General features: G+C 56.0%; 1 protein-coding gene, 1 long non-coding RNA gene and 1 other non-coding gene across 5 annotated transcripts in view; 2 read left to right on the top strand and 1 right to left on the bottom strand.

Annotated features, from left to right (window-relative positions):
• Positions 1 to 20,148, top strand: part of LOC120385155 — a 572,769-nt gene that overhangs the window by 98,151 nt on the left and 454,470 nt on the right. The gene's annotated exons all lie outside the window — the stretch shown is intronic.
• The window catches only part of LOC120385170, a 32,436-nt gene that overhangs the window by 9,196 nt on the left and 3,092 nt on the right, over positions 1 to 20,148 (top strand). Inside the window, exons 3-5 of one of the 3 annotated variants that reach the window (XR_005589320.1) lie at positions 17,515 to 17,674; positions 18,792 to 18,870; positions 19,171 to 20,116. This is a non-coding gene — a long non-coding RNA (uncharacterized LOC120385170). Of the gene's footprint in view, positions 1 to 17,514; positions 17,675 to 18,791; positions 20,117 to 20,148 lie in introns of those variants that run through there. The other 2 variants (XR_005589321.1, XR_005589319.1) reach the window with 2 other exon arrangements.
• Positions 12,888 to 12,969, bottom strand: TRNAS-CGA. The gene has a single exon. It is a non-coding gene; the product is annotated as a tRNA-Ser (tRNA).

Genomic DNA, 20,148 nt, shown 5'->3' with positions numbered 1-20,148 from the left:
TCCTCTCCGTTAGCCACCCTGCTATCCGCTCCTCTCCTTCAGCCACCCTGCTATCCGCTCCTCTCCGCCAGCCACCCTGCTATCCGCTCCTCTCCGCCAGCCACCCTGCTATCCGCTCCTCTCCGCCAGCCACCCTGCTATCCGCTCCTCTCCGCCAGCCACCCTGCTATCCGCTCCTCTCCGCCAGCCACCCTGCTATCCGCTCCTCTCCGCCAGCCACCCTGCTATCCGCTCCTCTCTGCCAGCCACCTGCTATCCGCTCCTCTCCGCCAGCCACCCTGCTATCCGCTCCTCTCCGCCAGCCACCCTGCTATCCGCTCCTCTCTGCCAGCCACCCTGCTATCCGCTCCTCTCCGCCAGCCACCCTGCTATCCGCTCCTCTCCGCCAGCCACCCTGCTATCCGCTCCTCTCCGTCAGCCACCCTGCTATCCGCTCCTCTCCGCCAGCCACCCTGCTATCCGCTCCTCTCCGCCAGCCACCCTGCTATCCGCTCCTCTCCAACAGCCACCCTGCTATCCGCTCCTCTCCGCCAGCCACCCTGCTATCCGCTCCTCTCCGCCAGCCACCCTGCTATCCGCTCCTCTGTGTCACCCACTCTGCTATCCGCTCCTCTCCGCCAGCCACCCTGCTATCCGCTCCTCTCCGCCAGCCACTCTGCTATCCGCTCCTCTCCGCCAGCCACCCTGCTATCCGCTCCTCTGTGTCACCCACCCTGCTATCCGCTCCTCTGTGTCACCCACCCTGCTATCCGCTCCTCTCCGCCAGCCACCCTGCTATCCGCTCCTCTCCGCCAGCCACCCTGCTATCCGCTCCTCTCCGCCAGCCACCCTGCTATCCGCTCCTCTCGTCAGGCACTCTGCTATCCGCTCCTCTCCGCCAGCCACCCTGCTATCCGCTCCTCTCCTCCAGCCACTCTGCTATCCGCTCCTCTCCGCCAGCCACCCTGCTATCCGCTCCTCTCCTCAAGCCACTCTGCTATCCGCTCCTCTCCGTCAGCCACTCTGCTATCCGCTCCTCTCCGCCAGCCACCCTGCTATCCGCTCCTCTCCGCCAGCCACCCTGCTATCCGCTCCTCTCCGCCAGCCACTCTGCTATCCGCTCCTCTCCGCCAGCCACCCTGCTATCCGCTCCTCTCCGTCAGCCACTCTGCTATCCGCTCCTCTCCGCCAGCCACCCTGCTATCCGCTCCTCTCCGCCAGCCACCCTGCTATCGGCTCCTCTCCGCCAGCCACCCTGCTATCCGCTCCTCTCCGCCAGCCACCCTGCTATCCGCTCCTCTCCGTCAGCCACCCTGCTATCCGCTCCTCTGTGTCACCCACCCTGCTATCCGCTCCTCTCCGCCAGCCACCCTGCTATCCGCTTCTCTCCGCCAGCCACCCTGCTATCCGCTCCTCTCCGCCAGCCACCTTGCTATCCGCTCCTCTGAGTCAGCCACCCTGCTATCCGCTCCTCTCAGTCAGCCACCCTGCTATCCGCTCCTCTCCGCCAGCCACCCTGCTATCCGCTCCTCTGTGTCAGCCACCCTGCTATCCGCTCCTCTGTGTCAGCCACCCTGCTATCCGCTCCTCTCCGCCAGCCACCCTGCTATCCGCTCCTCTCCGCCAGCCACTCTGCTATCCGCTCCTCTCCGCCAGCCACCCTGCTATCCGCTCCTCTCCGCCAGCCACCCTGCTATCCGCTCCTCTCCGCCAGCCACCCTGCTATCCGCTCCTCTCCGTCAGCCACCCTGCTATCCGCTCCTCTCTGCCAGCCACCCTGCTATCCGCTCCTCTCCGCCAGCCACCCTGCTATCCGCTCCTCTCCGCCAGCCACCCTGCTATCCGCTCCTCTCCGCCAGCCACCCTGCTATCCGCTCCTCTCCGCCAGCCACTCTGCTATCCGCTCCTCTCCGCCAGCCACCCTGCTATCCGCTCCTCTCCGCCAGCCACCCTGCTATCCGCTCCTCTGCGCCAGCCACTCTGCTATCCGCTCCTCTCCGCCAGCCACCCTGCTATCCGCTCCTCTCCTCAAGCCACTCTGCTATCCGCTCCTCTCCGCCAGCCACCCTGCTATCCGCTCCTCTCCTCCAGCCACTCTGCTATCCGCTCCTCTCCGCCAGCCACTCTGCTATCCGCTCCTCTCCGCCAGCCACCCTGCTATCCGCTCCTCTCCGCCAGCCACCCTGCTATCCGCTCCTCTCCACCAGCCACCCTGCTATCCGCTCCTCTCCGCCAGCCACCCTGCTATCCGCTCCTCTCCGTCAGCCACCCTGCTATCCGCTCCTCTCCGCCAGCCACCCTGCTATCCGCTCCTCTCCGCCAGCCACCCTGCTATCCGCTCCTCTCCGCCAGCCACCCTGCTATCCGCTCCTCTCCGTCAGCCACCCTGCTATCCGCTCCTCTCCGTCACCCACCCTGCTATCCGCTCCTCTCCGCCAGCCACCCTGCTATCCGCTCCTCTCCGCCAGCCACCCTGCTATCCGCTCCTCTGCGTCACCCACCCTGCTATCCGCTCCTCTCCGCCAGCCACCCTGCTATCCGCTCCTCTCCGCCAGCCACCCTGCTATCCGCTCCTCTGTGTCACCCACCCTGCTATCCGCTCCTCTGTGTCACCCACCCTGCTATCCGCTCCTCTGTGTCACCCACCCTGCTATCCGCTCCTCTCCGCCAGCCACCCTGCTATCCGCTCCTCTGTGTCACCCACCCTGCTATCCGCTCCTCTGTGTCACCCACCCTGCTATCCGCTCCTCTCCGCCAGCCACCCTGCTATCCGCTCCTCTCCGCCAGCCACTCTGCTATCCGCTCCTCTCCGCCAGCCACTCTGCTATCCGCTCCTCTGTGTCACCCACTCTGCTATCCGCTCCTCTCCGCCAGCCACCCTGCTATCCGCTCCTCTCCGCCAGCCACCCTGCTATCCGCTCCTCTCCGCCAGCCACCCTGCTATCCGCTCCTCTCCGCCAGCCACTCTGCTATCCGCTCCTCTGTGTCACCCACTCTGCTATCCGCTCCTCTCCGCCAGCCACCCTGCTATCCGCTCCTCTGTGTCACCCACCCTGCTATCCGCTCCTCTGTGTCACCCACCCTGCTATCCGCTCCTCTGCGTCAGCCACCCTGCTATCCGCTCCTCTCCGCCAGCCACTCTGCTATCCGCTCCTCTCCGCCAGCCACCCTGCTATCCGCTCCTCTCCGCCAGCCACCCTGCTATCCGCTCCTCTCCGTTAGCCACCCTGCTATCCGCTCCTCTCCGCCAGCCACCCTGCTATCCGCTCCTCTCCGCCAGCCACCCTGCTATCCGCTCCTCTCCGCCAGCCACCCTGCTATCCGCTCCTCTCCGCCAGCCACCCTGCTATCCGCTCCTTTCCGCCAGCCACCCTGCTATCCGCTCCTCTGTGTCACACACCCTGCTATCCGCTTCCCTCAATCACCCACCCTGCTATCCGCTCCTCTCCGCCAGCCACCCTGCTATCCGCTCCTCTCCGCCAGCCACCCTGCTATCCGCTCCTCTCCGCCAGCCACTCTGCTATCCTCTCCTCTCCGCCAGCCACCCTGCTATCCGCTCCTCTCCGCCAGCCACCCTGCTATCCGCGCCACTCTCCAAGGCTCTCCACTATCTACTCTATTCGCCATGCGTCACTGCTCTCCAACCCTCTGTGCAAGCCACTCACCAACTTGTCTTCCAGCCTCCCCCCACTTAACACAGTTCTCAGTGATCTCAGCTCTTTAGTGACCTCAGCTCTCAGTGAATTTAGCTGTTAGCGAGGGAGCCTCAGCACTAGTGCAGCACTAGCGCAAAGTAGGTCTAAGGCTGAAAGCAAGTATCAGTCACTTTAGCTCAGTAGTCACAATTCACTCTACTATGGCATGCTGGAGAGAAGAGGAGTAAAAGTCGTGTTTAGGGCTCTCAGAAGGGGCCCATGATACCAGACACAAATATCTATCCTCAGCCTCTCTCAATTCATTGGCTGGGGGAAGGGGGGTTGGAACCCATGTCCCTTGCCTATCGAGTGCTACTTAGTTGAGGGCTAGCCCCTCCATCATACAATGCCAAGTACAGTCCCATAGTTCTCCTGCAGGACGTCCCTGTAGAGGGCTCTCTGAGCGGGGTCCAGCAGAGCCCCCTGCCCCGTGGGGAAATACACAGCCACCTCCTCGAAGCTCACCGGCCCCTGAAATAACAGGTGCCCCCCACTCAGTGCCTGCTGCCCCAGCCACAGCCCCACCATTCATGGGGGAAGAAGCACAGTAGGATGGGTCTGGGAGGGACAGAGGAGCAGAATCCCACCCCACCCTGGCCAGGAGGCTGCAGGGAACAGAGAGAAGGGGAGAGCTCCTTGTCCCTCTGTGACGTTATTGATATAAATTGGGACCATATAGAACATGGGTTGCAACCAAGGTCCTGTAGTGGCACCAAATCTTAGGTAAAGGGGGTCATATAAGGCGTCTAAGACCAGGTTATGGGTTGCTGGTTATGATTATGCTGTCTGTGTGCATGTATCACTTTTAGTTGAAGTTATGTATATTGGCTCTATACTGTCTGTATTTCAAGTTGGTGATGTGCTTCTGGGTGATATCCCAGACAAGCTGGTGTTAGATCTGCTTAGCCTGCTTGATGGCCCATTAAGGACCATCAGCTACACAACTGACCCATGGAGAGAAGGCAGACACGCCTTGTGACTCAGCTGAACAACAGTAAACAATGTTTAGGAAGCTCAGGCCCTCTGGTGCAGGGGCTGAGCTGAAATACAGTACGCGGAGCCCAGGCCCTTTGTGGCAGGGGCTGAGCGGCAAATAAACAGGTCAGAGAGCCCAGGCCCTTTGTGGCAGGGGCTGAGCAGCAAATAAACAGGTCAGAGAGCCCAGGCCCTTTGTGGCAGGGGCTGAGCGGCAAATAAACAGGTCAGAGAGCCCAGGCCCTTTGTGGCAGGGGCTGAGCGGCAAATAAACAGGTCAGAGAGCCCAGGCCCTTTGTGGCAGGGGCTGAGCGGCAAATAAACAGGTCAGAGAGCCCAGGCCCTTTGTGGCAGGGGCTGAGCGGCAAATAAACAGGTCAGAGAGCCCAGGCCCTTTGTGGCAGGGGCTGAGCGGCAAATAAACAGGTCAGAGAGCCCAGGCCCTTTGTGGCAGGGGCTGAGCGGCAAATAAACAGGTCAGAGAGCCCAGGCCCTTTGTGGCAGGGGCTGAGCGGCAAATAAACTGTAGCTCTATAGGCCCAGGTCCCTAGACCGGAGCGTTGGGTGAGGGGGAAAACTGCCCCCCGTGCGTGGGGTGGCAGGGGGGACACAGGCCCACCCACTCCCCTGTGTCCCAGCCCGGGGCCCTAGGCAGCAGCTCTCACCGCCGCTGGTCAGTGGGGTCCAGACCGCAACACACGGACATGGGCTCGTCTGCGTCTGCAGCCTGACAGGGGTCGGCTACCCCCGGGCTCCTCCCCCCTCCCCCCTCAGGGCCTAGCTCGGCCGTGGCATCGGTCCCAGGCCAGTCCACCAGCACGGGCTCCTGGGGACCAGGGCTTGGTGGCAGGTCCGGCAGCTCCTCGGGGAAGCCCGGCCAGGCGGGCTCGGGCGGCTCCTCCGGGGAACAGCAGGGGCGGGGAGGCTCCGGCGGCTCCTCCTCGTAGCGGGCGCGGGGAAGCTCTGGCCAGTCCGGGCAGCTGCCTCGGGCCCTGGAGGGTTCCCAGTCAGGAGCTCCCGCCGGCACGTCTGCTCCCGGCAGCGGCTGGGCCCGGACTGAGCGCTGGCGGCCGGCATTTCTACTTCCTGTCCCGCCCCTTGACTTCCGGGGGGCGGGGACTGGTGGGGGTGGCTCCGCCCACTTGGGTGCCTGCGAGGGCGCTCCCTCTGCTGGGCAGGAGGGGAGCCACCCCCACTCACGACACTCTCCCTGCCCCTCCCCTCTCCCAGGCAGGTCAGTCTGCCCCGGTGGGGGGGCCTGCAGGGCAAGGCTGGGTGCCCGGCCCCTCCCTCCGCACTGATTGCTCCAGCTGCCCCTTCCAGGCTCCCCCCCCCCTCCTGCATGAGGAGCCGCTCACTGTCCTGCATTCCCGGGGGCGTTTCCTCCCCAGCAGCTACAGCCCCTGCTAACGGGGGGAGCCTGGGGGCGCTGGGGCAGCAGCTCTGCGCCGCGCAGACACTCAGGGGCAGAGCAGGAGCCATTGCTGCAGAGTCACTTTCCAGCCTGGCCCCAGCACTTGTTGAACTGGAGCGAGACTCTAGGCCAGGGGTCAGCAACCTAGCCAATTTTTGATGGCCCCACTCTGCTGCTGGCCTGCCACTCAGCACCCGCTGCTGGCCTGGGGAAGGAACCCTCAGGCTGGCGGCTGAGACCCCAGCTGGCAGGAGCCAGCGTCTCTGCCAGGATGTGGTCTCCTCACCTCAAAAAGATATTCTAGCACTAGCAAAGGTTCAGAAAAGAGCAACTAAAATGATTAGGGGTTTAGAGAGGGTCCCATATGAGGAAAGATTAAAGAGGCTAGGACTCTTCAGTTTGGAAAAGAGAAGACTAAGGGGGGACATGATAGAGGTATATAAAATCATGAGTGATGTTGAGAAAGTGGATAAGGAAAAGTTATTTACTTATTCCCATAATACAAGAACTAGGGGTCACCAAATGAAATTAATAGGCAGCAGGTTTAAAACAAATAAAAGGAAGTTCTTCTTCACGCAGCGCACAGTCAACTTGTGGAACTCCTTACCTGAGGAGGTTGTGAAGGCTAGGACTATAACAATGTTTAAAAGGGGACTGGATAAATTCATGGTGGCTAAGTCCATAAATGGCTATTAGCCAGGATGGGTAAGAATGGTGTCCCTAGCCTCTGTTCGTCAGAGGATGGAGATGGATGGCAGGAGAGATCACTTGATCATTGCCTGTTAGGTTCACTCCCTCAGGGGCACCTGGCATTGGCCACTGTCGGTAGACAGATACTGGGCTAGATGGACCTTTGGTCTGACCCGGTACGGCCTTTCTTATGTTCTTATGTTCTTAACGGTTGAGAGACGCAGAAGTGAAATCGCAGAAAACATTAAGGAAAAGCAGACGACTGCATTGAAAGACACAGCAGTGTTTAGTGTGGCAGTTGATGAGAGCGTGGATATAAACGACGTTCGGCAGTTGTGCTTCCGATGAAATCCAAGAGGAACTTTGTTGCCTAAAACCCCTGTGTGGAGTGGCACAACAAAGGCGGAAGATATACTGGAAAGTTTTGAAAGAACGAGGAGTTGACATCAGAAAAATATTCTGTGTGACAACAGATGGTGCTCCTGCCATGGTCGGAAAACAGAAGGGATTTGTAAAGTTACTTGAAGATCAAATTGGCCGTCGGACAGTCAAATTTCACTGTATCATCCATCAAGAAAACCTGTGTGCTAAAATTTCTAATTCAGAACTTAATAATGTGACGAATACAGTGGTGCGAATTGTGAATTTCTTGTTGCTCAATCTGCTTTGACTCACAGACAATTTCAAGCACTGCTAGAAGAGATGGACAGTGCTTATAACGAATTCCCACTTCACAGCAACATTCGGTGGCTAAGTCGTGGCAAGGTTTTGGTGGGCTGTGTAAACTGTTTTGATGCAATCAAGGTCTTTTTGTCAGAAAAAGAACAAAACTACCCCGAACTGGATGACAAATGGCTGCGTAAGCTCATGTTTCTAACCGATATCACAGATCACCTAAACGAAGGCAACCTCTGTCTCCAGGGTGCAGGGCAAACAATTCTGGATCTTTATGAAGCCTGGAAAGCATTTGTTGTGAAACTAGCAGTTTTTTCCAAGGATATTCAAACTTCTACTTTCCGCTACTTCCAACTCATAAAAGAGCTATTGACACGTTGCACTGTCAGTGTCAATGAGATTGGAAAGTACATGCAAAAATTGGAATCAGAATTTTCTGACCGATTTCAAGCGATTTGGCCCAATGCTTTCTTTTCTAATTAAATCTGAAAAGTTCAACGAAAGCGACTTGGATTTGTCTGTATTTCAGTGGATGGGTGCTGAAGATTTCAAAATGCAGCTCATTCAGTTAAAAAGCTCAGAATTGTGGACATCAAAGTTTGTGGATCTGGGGAGTGCACTTGAAGCTACCGAGAGAGATCATGGGGCCTCTATTCTGACCTGCTGGACGTCACTGCCTGTGAAATTTAACTGTTTGAAGAAAATTGCGTTTGCAATGCTTTCAGCATTTGGATCCACGTACCTGTGTGAACAGGTATTTTCACACATGAAATCTGTCCTCTGTCCCCCTCAGAGCCGGTTAACAAGTGATCTCTCAGAAGCCTGTGCGCAGCTTAAAGTATCCAAATCCGTGCCAGACATTGGAAAACTCAGCAAGGAAAAGCAAGGGCAAGGGTCACACTAAACTAATAAGATCTGCATTTTAATTTAATTTTAAATAAAGCTTCTGAAACATTTTGAAAACTTTGTTTACTTTACATATAACAGTAGTTTGGTTCTATATTACAGACTTACAGAGAGACCTTCTAAAACGTATTACCGGCACGCGAAGCCTTAAATTAGAGTGTATACACGAAGACTCAGCACACCACTGCTGAAAGGTTGCCGACCCCTGTCCTAGGCAGTGATGCAGCTCCTGGCAGCTGGGGTGAAACTCACCCACCCCAGCTACGGAGTAAAAGAACTAAGGCCTGGATCCACAAAGGAACCTCACAGCACCAAACTTTTAGGCAGCTAAAAGTCACTAGAATCCACAAAGCCTGAGTTAGGCACCCAGGCTCCTGTACAATCAATGGGAAGAAGGAGGTGCCTGAAAGTAGGACCCACAAAACCCAGCATGCTGGGCATCTCCACCCAATGGGAAATGCTGATGAGGGTGTGTCCTGAGCCCCACCCTTCTCTGGAGCTTAGGCACCCAGGTCTGGCTTGGAGAGAGGGACCTTGGTCTGCTTGGGAGCCCCTCACCTGGGGTTAGGTGCTTAGGCCATTCGGTACAAAACAATCCACCAGAGCAGGAAGAGGTCACGGTGCTGCTGGCTCTCTTACAGCATTTAAAGTATTTGACCAGGATGTGGGAGACCAGGGTTCAAATCCCCCTTTGCCACCCCCACTCCCTCCCAAAAAAAATATTTCTGTAAGCTGCATAGCTCCATCTTTAGCACCACGCAGGCAGTGGCCAGGGAGGGGCTCCTGCCAGTGCAGTTTTTCCCCCCATCTCCGGCCTTAGCTGGTTCTAGCCTGGCCCTGCCACGGGGGTGGGCCTGATATTGCCACCAAGGCCATCCCTAGGGGGGTGCGGCCCAGGTCCTATCCCACCCCCCTTCCCCCAAGGTCCTGCCTCCTTCTGCCCGTGCCCCACCCCTGAGCGATGCCAGGAGTCCGCAGAGCAGGGCTGGTAGTGCTGCCGCTGTCCTGGGCTGCGCCACCATGGTCCTGTGCTGGGGCCTGGAGCCGGCAGCAGCGTTGCCACACACCGTCCATGTGCAGAATGAATTTTGTAACGTGCACCAATATACAGGAGAGTGTCACACCTCACCTCCATATTGGTGCGCACAACACAATTCATTCCGCACACGGACATAACAAATTAGAGGAAACACTGCTCCTGACTTTCAACCTACCTGTCACATCTTGAATTTCATACATTGACTGATCAGAATAAAGTGCTCTCAAGTGAGCTACAGACCAACAGTGGTTCATAATAATTATTCAGCAAGTATTTTAGAAAACTTAGAACATTAGAGGAAATCATGAACTGCCAAGAGACAATTAATGGAGAGAAGCAGCAAGATTAATCCCGTACATTGGATTGGTTGTGACTTCTTTGCCTGATCTGAAAAAAGACCAAAAGGACCTGAGTCTCCTCGCTGTCGATAGCCCCCTGCTCGGCCAATCAGCACTGAGACTCTGAGGGGCGGGAGGCTGAGGGGTCTCACCAGATGTCCCAAAGGACGGCCCAGGTCACCATCAGAGGAGATCACTCTCAGATCCATCCCCACCTCTTGGTGAGGACCTCTGCAATGAGAGCAATACCCCTCCCCTGCCCGCACTCCACACACCCCTCCTTGGTAGAGGGAGGGAAGCTGGGGAAAGCTGGAAAAGAAGCAAGAGAAGAGGGAGGAAAGAGGAAAAGGAAACCAAAAAGGACAAACCCCAATGTCCCCAGGGATTCCAACCATCAAACCCTAGGTAGGAAATCAAATTCTGCCACCTGAAGCCAGTGCTGTCTGGGCCTAGAATGCTGCCTGCGCCAGGTGGATCAGACTGAACAGGTTCCAAACCTCTCTCAGCCTCTTACCTTGTCAAAGGGAAGTTTGTTTTCGGCACAGTCAGTGGCAGGAAAGGAGAAAACTCCACAGAGGTTCCTCCTCATGCTCACAGCCGTGAATCCTAATTCTCTCTCAGCCCTCGAGGAGAGACCTCGCGAAGGAGACTTGCGGCAGCAAAGTCGGGGGGGTCTCAGAGACAGGCCTGGCCCTGCACCTCTGTCCTGCCCGGCTGATGTCGGGGTCTCTCTGTGAGGTCACCCCCTCCCCACCACCTTTGCCCAATAGGCCGAGTTCCTGCAAAAGGCCTTTGTGATGTCACTGCCACACCCACCCCTCCCCTCAAAGCTGATGTCCTGCCCCTGGCCAGACTCGTTGGGTGTTTGAGTTGTTTCCCCTGAATCACTGCACTCAATGACTGTTCAGTCTGTGGATGGAGCCGCTACACAATAAAACATCAGTTTTTCATAAATTAGTAGCCTTAAGGCCAGAAGGGACCATTAGAGCATCTAATCTGACTCCCTGCATATCCCAGCCCATCTGTGTATCACAATAGCTTCTTTTTGACTAAAGCACCTTCCTGAAAGGCCTCTAGTCTTCATTGGAAGACATCAAGAGATGCAGAATCCATCACTTCTCTTGGCAGCTTGTTCCAGTGATGAATCACCCTCCCTCTTACAAATCTCTGCCTTGTTCCAATGAGAATTTTTCTGATTTCTGCTTCCAGCCATTGGTTCTTGTTATGCCTTTCTTTGCAAGACTAAAGAGCCCTTTAAATACTTGGTGTTTTCTCTCGCGAAGGCACTTGCACACTGCAATCAGCTCACCTCTAAACAGATTGAGCTTTTCAATGCCTCCTTATAAGACATCTTCTCCATCCCTCAAATATGGCTCTTTTCTGCACCCTCTCCAGTTTTTAAAACGTTATTTTTGAAACGTGGACACCAGAACGGGATGCAGTGTTCCAGTATCAGTCTCACTACAGCTGAATCACCTCCCTTTCCAGCCTCTGTTTATCTAGCCATGGATGGTGTCACTGCCTCCCAGGACTTGTGCAGTCTCTCAGCCCCGTACAGTCCTTGGAAGGAACCCCCTTCAGTGTGACAGCCCTTCCTGGAGATTCACTCTCTCTCGAGGGTAAAGGCCCCTCTGCCTCCGTGAAAGGCACTTCTCTGAGACCTGAGCATGCCTGTCTGCCATGGGCCCCTCAGGGAGTCCCCTCCCTCTGGACCCTGGGGCCTCTACTCCCAGAGGAAGAATGCAGCCCCGATCTCTAGACTGCAGTGATGCTCAGCCAGTGTAAGAGAGGGGTTTATTGAGCATCTGAACATAGCACAGGAAACTCTCAGGGCCTCAGGCCTAACCTCCCTCTGCACAGTCCAGCTAGGTCTCTCCTGCATCCATGTGGGCTCTGGCTGTTTTCTCTCCCCAGTCCAGACGCCCCCTCTTTCCAGCCAAGCATCCGATCTCATCTTCCCACAAGCCTCTGTCCTTTGTCTTCTGTCCCAGAGAAACTGGCTGCCTGGGTCTCCTCTCTCTTTAGCGCGAGGGGAGGGGGAGAGCTGAGATTTCAGGCTGTCGTGTTTATGGCTGGATTGCTGCTATTATTTGACAGAACCTGACAATTCAATGGCACAAACGGGGGAACGGGGCAGCACTACAGCGTCAGGGAGTGAACTGGAGAAAATACAGGAAGGATTTCTAGCAAGGGCGCCGTGTAACTAACCAGAATGAAGACTATTCTCTGCCCCCCTCGTCTAACTCTGGGCCTGACTCTCTCCCGTGCTGAGGCCCCTTGCCCTGTCTCTGGCCGTGTCTGGGGGCTTTATGCCGCGGTAGAGCCCCGAAGGTAAAGGTGTGATGTAGCCTCAGCCCCAACAAGACTCAGGCCCATGTCACTTCATCCTGGGTTTCAGATGAGTGACCCCTAGAAGTTGGGGGGCCACCGGTGCCCAGACCATGGCCCGGCCACAGAGGCCCCGCCCCTGCTCATCCTCTTCCCCTGAGGCCCCGCCCACTTGCTGTTCACTGCCCTCCGCCCCCTCCCCCAGACCCCCTACCTGCCCCTCACTTCCCCCAAGAGGACAGCTCAGTGGTTTGAGCATTGGCCTGCTAAACCCACGGTTGGGAATTCAATCCTTGAGGAGGTCGTTTTGGGAACTGGGGTAAAAATCTGTCTGGGGATTGGTCCTGCTCTGAGCAGGGGGTTGGATTAGCTGAGCTCCTGAGGTCCCTTCCAGTTCTATGATCTAAGACGCCACTCACCTGCTGCTTTCTCCTCTCTGCCCCTTTCCCCTAAGGGGGGCTGCCATGGGGCCAGGCACCCATCGCTTTTTCCTGCCTTAGGTGAGCGGGGGGTGGGGAGGGTCCTTGGGGCAGGAGGCGCAGCAGGGGCAGGAAGAGGCAGAGAGAGGGAGGGGGTTCGGGGGAAAAGGCCCAGCGGGGGTGGGGCGCAGGCCTTGGGGGAAGAGGCGGAGGGGGGATGGGAGGAGGCAGAGCAGGGCATCGGGTTAAGAGGCAGGGCGGAGCCGGGTGCAGGCGGAGCCCCCACTTCTCTGGAGCTTGGCTTCCAGCACTCGAAAGATGACAATGGGCTCATGACAGGGTGACCTGCCCCACATCCCCAGTGTTCCCCCCTGCATGGGCGGCCGTTTGGGGGAGACTCAGCTGTGGCTGTGGCTAAAACACTGGCCTTGCTGTATGCAGGATTTGAACCTGCGCAGGGAAACCCTCTTGGATTTCGAGTCTAACACCTTAGCTACTCAGCCATCACAGCTGTGAGCAAAGCAGGCCCCTAAGGCCAGAGAAACGCCCAGGCCTGACGTCATCTGAACTGCAGAATTCAAACAGCAAACCCGGCTCCCAAAGCACCAGGGGGAATTTGGGGCTCTCGTTCCTTCGCCGTGTGGTTAAGCACCAAACCAGCACCCTCCTGTGGGGTCTGTCGTTGTTCCTCTCCACACTGTAACGACCGAGACAGGGAGAGGTGACCTGACCTGACCAAGGTCAGACAGTGAGGTAGAATCCAGCTCTGCCCCCCACCAGCTCCCGGCTCTATCCGCCAATGGACTGACTTTCTCGCTGGATTAAACTGTTTGTACTGGACTCTTTTCTCCATCTATAAACAGGACTAAGCCACGACTGGACTGTCCGACAGGAGAATGGGCCACGGCTCCCTTCCCCGGACCCTGGATTTCTCACCACTTCAGAGAAACTTGTTAGTGGAAAAATGAATCACATTCAAATGACTACAGATTATGAACCGTTTGCTGTTGCCTTGGCACATGGCCCCACCCAGCCTTTTCCCCTGAGTCAGGAATGATAATTTATTGGTTCACTCTGATTTGTTTCAGTTCTATGTTAGTATCTATTGCCACTAATTGGTCAGAGCCCGTCACTTCCGGAAGTCCGAAACGTTTCCCCCCTAACTCCCTTCTCGGTACCTTTGATTTTCCTCAGTCTCCTTCAGAGCACTGGCTTTCTTGGCACCAATAACCAAGACTGATTTCCAGATCAGGAGACGTGTCCTCCAGCTGCTGGAACTTCCCTGTTTCACACCTAGAAAGAAACAGGTTTTTCCCCATTAATCATTATCATATTTTATTGTCGTATTTTACTCTGAATTTCTTGCCCGTGAGAAATGCTGAATTGAGGGACTGGAGAATGAGTCTCTGTGTATCCAGCCACAGAATAGCTAAGCCCCAGCAATGGCTGTGCAAGCTTCCCCGAGGTGTCCCGTCAATGTGCTTCACCCCGATTTACGGAGACCAGCTCTGGGGACAGGATGAGTTCGGTCCCGTGGGCAATTCACTCCTCGGCCTCCATGCTATGATGGCCAATAGATTCCAGTGTTCCTGCTGGTCATTGTTCTGTGGCCATCTGCCCACCTGCCACTGGACTGAGATCAGCTCCCCTCACACCAGCTCATTCCTCACCGGTCCGTGAATGGTCACCACATCATACAGACGTTTGTTCACTCCTGCCGGGGGCAGAAGAGAACCCAGTGCCCTGGAGGTGACAGGCCCGTACTGTGTCCCCAGTCAGGGCCATCGTCCCTGCCCTGAGGTGGTGGCTGCTCTGGGGAGCTCACGCTGGCACTGGTGCAGCGGCCCCGCCGTTAGCTCTTGAGTGTAGCCGCTGAGATTCGCTACCCCCAGCGAGAGCCGTAGCCATGTTGGCAGGAGAAGCTCTCCCAGCGACATAGCCCTGCCCACACCGGCGCTTGGGTCAGTGTAACTGTGTCACTCGCGGGGTGGCTCATTCACACCCCTGAGCGACATACGTTCTACCGACACAAGGGGGCGTAGCCGCAGCCTGAGCAGAGAAGCGATTTAGAAAACAGATTTAGTTTTGTAGGAAATGCAGAAACCCGGGTTTGTAATAAACCAAAGGAGATTGCGACCCACATGTCACCTTCACCACGTTGCAGTTGTGCCCTGGGACAGTTGTGTTGTCTCAGCCTGTGGCCAGACTAATGGCGTGTGCAGGGGGAGGAGCCACGCCCCGTCTATGGGGCTTCTGGCATCCTAGAGGGGAGAAAGGAGAAAAGACGCTCAGTCCCCCATGCCACTCACACAGGGGGCAGGAACTTCTGTGGTCATTTAAACAGGCTCAAGGTCCCCGAAAGAGTGAAAGGTGTTAACGTGCCCTTGTCACCGTCCAACACTGAACGGGGGAAACAAGGCTGGCGGTTTGGTAGAGAGAGACTTCAGCCCGCTTAGTCCCATGGCAAACACACCTCTCACATCCCTGCTAGTGTGTTACTGAAACACAGAGAGAAACAGAGACAGAGTTAAAGCAATGGGAATGTAAAGGAGTCAGTAAGGCTTGTCTTTAACAGCATCCCCTGTGCCCTTTCTCTTCAGCTGGGAGAGTTTTTAGAAGGAAAGTTCCTTCTGTGATGGTCTCTTGGGTGGTTTTGAAGAAGGTAACAGCTGTCCTGGGGAAATCAGAGAGATCAGCTGAGATGGGCTGGAGCTGTCACTGTTGTGGTGTCTCTTGTTAAAGTCCAATCCCATTTCCTAGGTGGCAAGATAAGGCAAACGCACCCAAACGGGGAAAGACGAGAACAGCAAAGATAGAAGATGCAGCTTCTGGCTCTGGCTCTGCTGTTGACTTTGTCTTGCAGCTTCACTGTCATTAGCAGCAGGCAGAGGAGCAAAAGCCACCTCTCACTGTGCCCTAGTGGGTCACAACTGAGAATACCAAATTCAGGCCAAAGTGCTGAGAAATGGGGCAGACATACCCCCAAAATGGTGATTTTGCTCCCATAAGATAAATCAACCCAGCAAGAAAAGTTAACTTCTGTTTCACCACACTGGCTAACGAGAAGTCAGAAAAGCAGCCTCCTTAGTCATTCCAGGCTTTATATCGCCACCAAAACCACTGAAATTACTGATGAGTGGTTATTGGAACCCAATTTCATCAACCGAAAGGGTTCTTCTGATCTGAAAGGACCAGCCACATACCCAGCTCAATAATATACAACTCAGATCTGAGCCCAGTAATCATGCTGTTGCCAACCCTTTAGTATCTAAAATATAAAGGTTTATTTCTGGAAAGGAAGGAAGGTGACAGTTAAAATTGGTTGAAGGAATCAAATACATACAAGAATTGCAAAGTTCTTGGATCACGCTTGTAGCAGTGATGGAATAAACTGTTGGCTTTTTAAGTGTCTGGTTGCTTCTGAATCATTGGAAGGTCCTCAGTCCTTTGGTTAGAACGCTCCCATTAGTATAAGGTCATCGTCAAGAGGTCTGAGCAGGAAAGAGGCCAAATGGAGATGTGTCCAGGGCCTTTTATAGCTTGTGGATGGAAACCCCCATTGTTTCAAACAAAGCCCTCAGCGGAGAGAGTGGAAAATGACAGGTAACGAGATGGTGTTTGGAGTCACATGGGCACGTCCCACGTCCATGCCTGATTTCGCTTAGTCACAGCAGAAGCCACGACCTAGACTCCAGATGGAACGTTCCCAGGCAAGTCCATTGAGAGCAGATAGGGGTGTGACCTTACCTAATTGAACTATGACCATATAGACCATTATTGCAACCACTGTCATATAGTTGCAACAAATCTTGTACAAAGATGGTGAAGTGAGGTGTCTATGAACAGGTTGTCATTTGCTGGTTATGCTTATGCTGTGTGTATCATTCTTGTATTTGAAGTTATGAATATTGGCTCTGTACTTGTATTTCACTGTTTGCTTCTGAGTTGTATCAGTGAAGCATTTGGCCAGCTTATTGAGAAAGGATTAAGCTTTTCACTTCAGAGAAAAAAAATGCATGAAGACAGTTTTATAAACAAGTAGGTAAAGACACAAACCAACCCAACACCGACTGTGACACCCCCCACCCGCCCAAGAAATAGAAACACAAACACTAAATGCTGAGAACCTGCACTGATGGGCTCAGCGTGCAGCTTCCCCCTGGGTTTATATCTGGTGCCTCCCTCCTCTCACTCCCCTCTGCACAAGGTCAGGTTCCTCCTCTCTCACCCTCCGAGGAGCAGCCCCAGCAGGGAAGGGGGGAGAGAGGCAGTTTCTGCAGCCCTCACAGCAGGTCCCAGCAGGGGGAGAGGAGCTGCCAGGGCATCTCTGCTGGGTCCCAGGCACTCAGGGCAGAGAAGCAGCTCCCCAGGCTGGCGTTGTAAATCAGAGACCAGGTGCTCTCATCTCTGTGACCCTTTTCCTCTCCAGACCATAGACACCAACTTCCCCCAGTGCCGGTGGGTGCTCGCGCCCCCGGGCCCCACCCCGACTCCACCCTTTCCCCACCCCATTCCAACCCCTTTCCCAAAGTCTCAGCCCCCTCCTGCCCCTATTGGACCCCTTCTGCAAATCCCGTCCCGGCCCCACCTCTTCCCGAGCGTGCTGCCTTCCTCCTGCCCCCTCCCGCCTGGCCGAGCGAAACAGGTGCAAGTGCTGGGAGCTGGGGGGGGAAGCGGGCACGCGGTGCGCTCAGGGGAGGAGGCGGAGCGGAGGTGGAGGTGAGCTGGGCAGAGGGGTGGGGAGCTGCCCAATTTTTCGGAGCACCCACGGAGTCGGCACCTATGCTCCAGCCTCTGCCATCTGAGCTACAGCCAGCTGGGGAGCAGGGAGCTGCAGCCTCTGTAACCATGGCAATGTACAAAAGTGGGTCCCATTGCCCAGGCTGAGAACTGCAGTGACGTCTCTGCTCAGTGTCAGGCGCCCAGGACAGAGGCAGCTCCCTGGGATCCAGGCCTGTCCCAGCCAGACCAGGGCTGCTGGGGAGTGTGAGAAATGGTCCCTGCCTCCCCCAGGGCTGAGCTCTGCCCCTAACGCTCCGATTCTCTCTGTCCCCAGTGACGGTGACTCTGGATCCAGACACGGCTCATCCCCAGCTCGCCCTGTCTGAGGATCGGAGACATGTGAGATGGGGACACGCCCAGCAGGATCTGCCCGACAATCCTGAGCGATTTGACACTGGATCAGTCATAACCCTGAGAGGGGGGAGGGGGAGCAGGTTTGTAGAAATTTTGGTGGTGCCCAGAACCCGCTCTGCCCAAACTCTGCCAACGGCTCTGGGAGGGAGTTTGGGTGAGGGAGGAGGTCTGGGGTGCCGGCCCTAGGCGGGGGCCGGGGATGGGGGGGCAGGCTCTGGGAGAGAGTTTGGGGGTGGGAAGGGGGTACAGAGGAGGGGTGCAGAGGACGGGGTGCAGGGGTGAGGACTGGCTGGAGGTGAGGGGTTTGGAGTGTGGGAGGGGCTCAGGGTGAGGGCTCTGGCTGGGGCTGGGAATGGGAGGGGCTCAGGGCTGGGGGAGAGGGTCAGCGTGCAGGGGGATGAGGGCTCTGGTTGGGACCGGAGATGAAGGGTTTGTGGTGGGGGCAGAGGGGGCAGTGGGGGGGGTGAAAGCTCTGGCTGGGGGTGTGGGCTCTGGGGTGGGGCAGGGCTGGGGATGAGTTTGGGGTGCAGGGTGTTGCTCTGGGACAGGGGCCAGAGAGGATGACTCCTCGGCCCTTTCCTGCCGGCAGCAGCAAGCTCTGGGGGAGGAGCCCCCCTTTCCTGCTCCCCCCAGCAGCACACTCACCCCCACCACTGTCACTGCTTGTGCTCCTAGGGCCACGGGTGGCAAGTTTGTAGAAATTTTGGTGGTGCCCAGAACCCGCACCCCAACTCCACCCCCCCAAACTCTGCCCCCACCTGCCTAAGGCTCTGGGAGGAGGTTCGGGGGGGGGAGGTCGGGTGCATATCCTGGGCTGGGGATTAGGGTGCAGGAGGGGTGCAGGGTGCAGGCTTTGGGATGGAGTTTGGGTGCTGGGTGCAGGCTCTGGGCTGGGGCAGGGGGTGGGTGTGCAGGAGGGGGTGAAGGATGCAGGCTTTGGGAGGGAGTTTGGGGTTGGGAAGGGGTATGTGGGAAGGGGGAGGGGGTGCACCCTCTGGGAGAGAGTTTGGGGATAGAAGGGAGTACAGGGGTGAGGGCTGTGGGGCTGAGGATGAGGGGTTCATGATGTGGGGGGGCTCAGGGCTGGGGCAGAGGATTAGGGTGCAGGGGGGATGAGGGATCTGGCTGGGGCAGAGGATCTTTATGTAAATAAAGCAATCAAAGTGTTTCCTTGTTTATTTCCCTTTCATTTTCCAGATGTGATTTTTGAAGATAGTCATGGAATTTTTTTTCTCCTGAACTGGTTGTGTCACTGAACTCTAATGAGGATATGCATGTATGTCACTCTGGGTTTGTCTACACTGCAATGTAAGCCCAAGGATTTTGGGTCTGGAGTCAGCTGGCCCATGTCGGAGAACCCTGGGCTTGAGCATCTATACTGGTTCTTAACCCTACATTAAGACATTTCTAACCTAGGCTCAAATCTGGGGCTCTGGTGTCCACACTGCAGCATGTAGATCTGAGTCCAACCAACCCTAGCCCAGATTCCCCAACACCAGCCTGAAATGTGGCCGCTGTGGCCCTTTGAGCATGTTACAGGGTAGCAAAACTTTTCTGCCCACCCTTCTTGTTACAGGAAGTTGGAACAGCCCGCCAACACAGACAGCCGAGGAGTGATTTTGGTCTGTGTGTGCCAAGCTACCAGAGCCAGCAACATGGAGAAGGCACCTTTTGAAGAAATCCTCTCGCTTGCACTTTCACTCCTGCATCAGAAAAAGGACAGAGCTTCCTTGAAGTGCTGGTGAACATTTGAGAGGACTTTTCTGCCCCACCAAAGGTACCTGATGGACTGTATGATGGAGCAGGAGGAGAAGGAGGACCCTGGCATGGCAGACTCACACTGGCCTATGCTGCTCAGTAGAACTGGCAGAGCTGCTGGTATTCCCTAGGTAGACTGGCACAGGGCCACAAGCACAGACTGGTGAGATCCCATCAGCCTGCAGACCTGGGATGCCCAGCACACAGTCCGGAGCTCATGCAGGAAAAAAAGGTGCTGCTCCTTTAAACAACAAACAGCTTGAAAGAAAGAGAGAGAAAAGAAAATACCGAACAGAAAGAACAGGCTTTCAAATACATGCTATATTTACAGTCAGGCAATGTGAGAATTCCAAACAATTCAAGGATAGTGTAATAATCAGAACACAGAGAAGAGAGTGTCCAAAACCTGCAAGAATAATTTAAGGCCTCAAACTAGTTTTTTTCATGAACAAAGGGACTGAGTTAAGAAAACACAATCACTTTCCATAATATCGAACAGTTTTATTCCCTCTCTCTCTACTTTCCTTACCCCCTTTCCCTGTCTTTCACCCTCCATTTCCGTCCAGCATCTCCCTCCCCAGTAAAGCCTCACGTTCCCTTTCCAGTCTTCAGCTTCTCCTCTCCCTACCATAGGCACCACCTTCTACTGGCGCCAGTGGGTGCTCAACCCCCCTCGGCCCCGGCCCCACCCCACCTCCACCCCTGCCCCTCGTCCAACTCCTTCCCCAAATCTCCGCCCCCGCCCCTGCCTCTTCCCCCCTCCCTCCCGGAGCTTGCTACAGCTGTGTGGCGGCGG

The sequence above is a fragment of the Mauremys reevesii genome, linkage group 17 (genome assembly GCF_016161935.1).
Source record: "Mauremys reevesii isolate NIE-2019 linkage group 17, ASM1616193v1, whole genome shotgun sequence".
Lineage (NCBI taxonomy): Eukaryota > Metazoa > Chordata > Testudines > Geoemydidae > Mauremys > Mauremys reevesii.
Note: the sequence above shows the minus strand (reverse complement) of the source record. Positions and strands in the feature narration are given on the sequence as shown.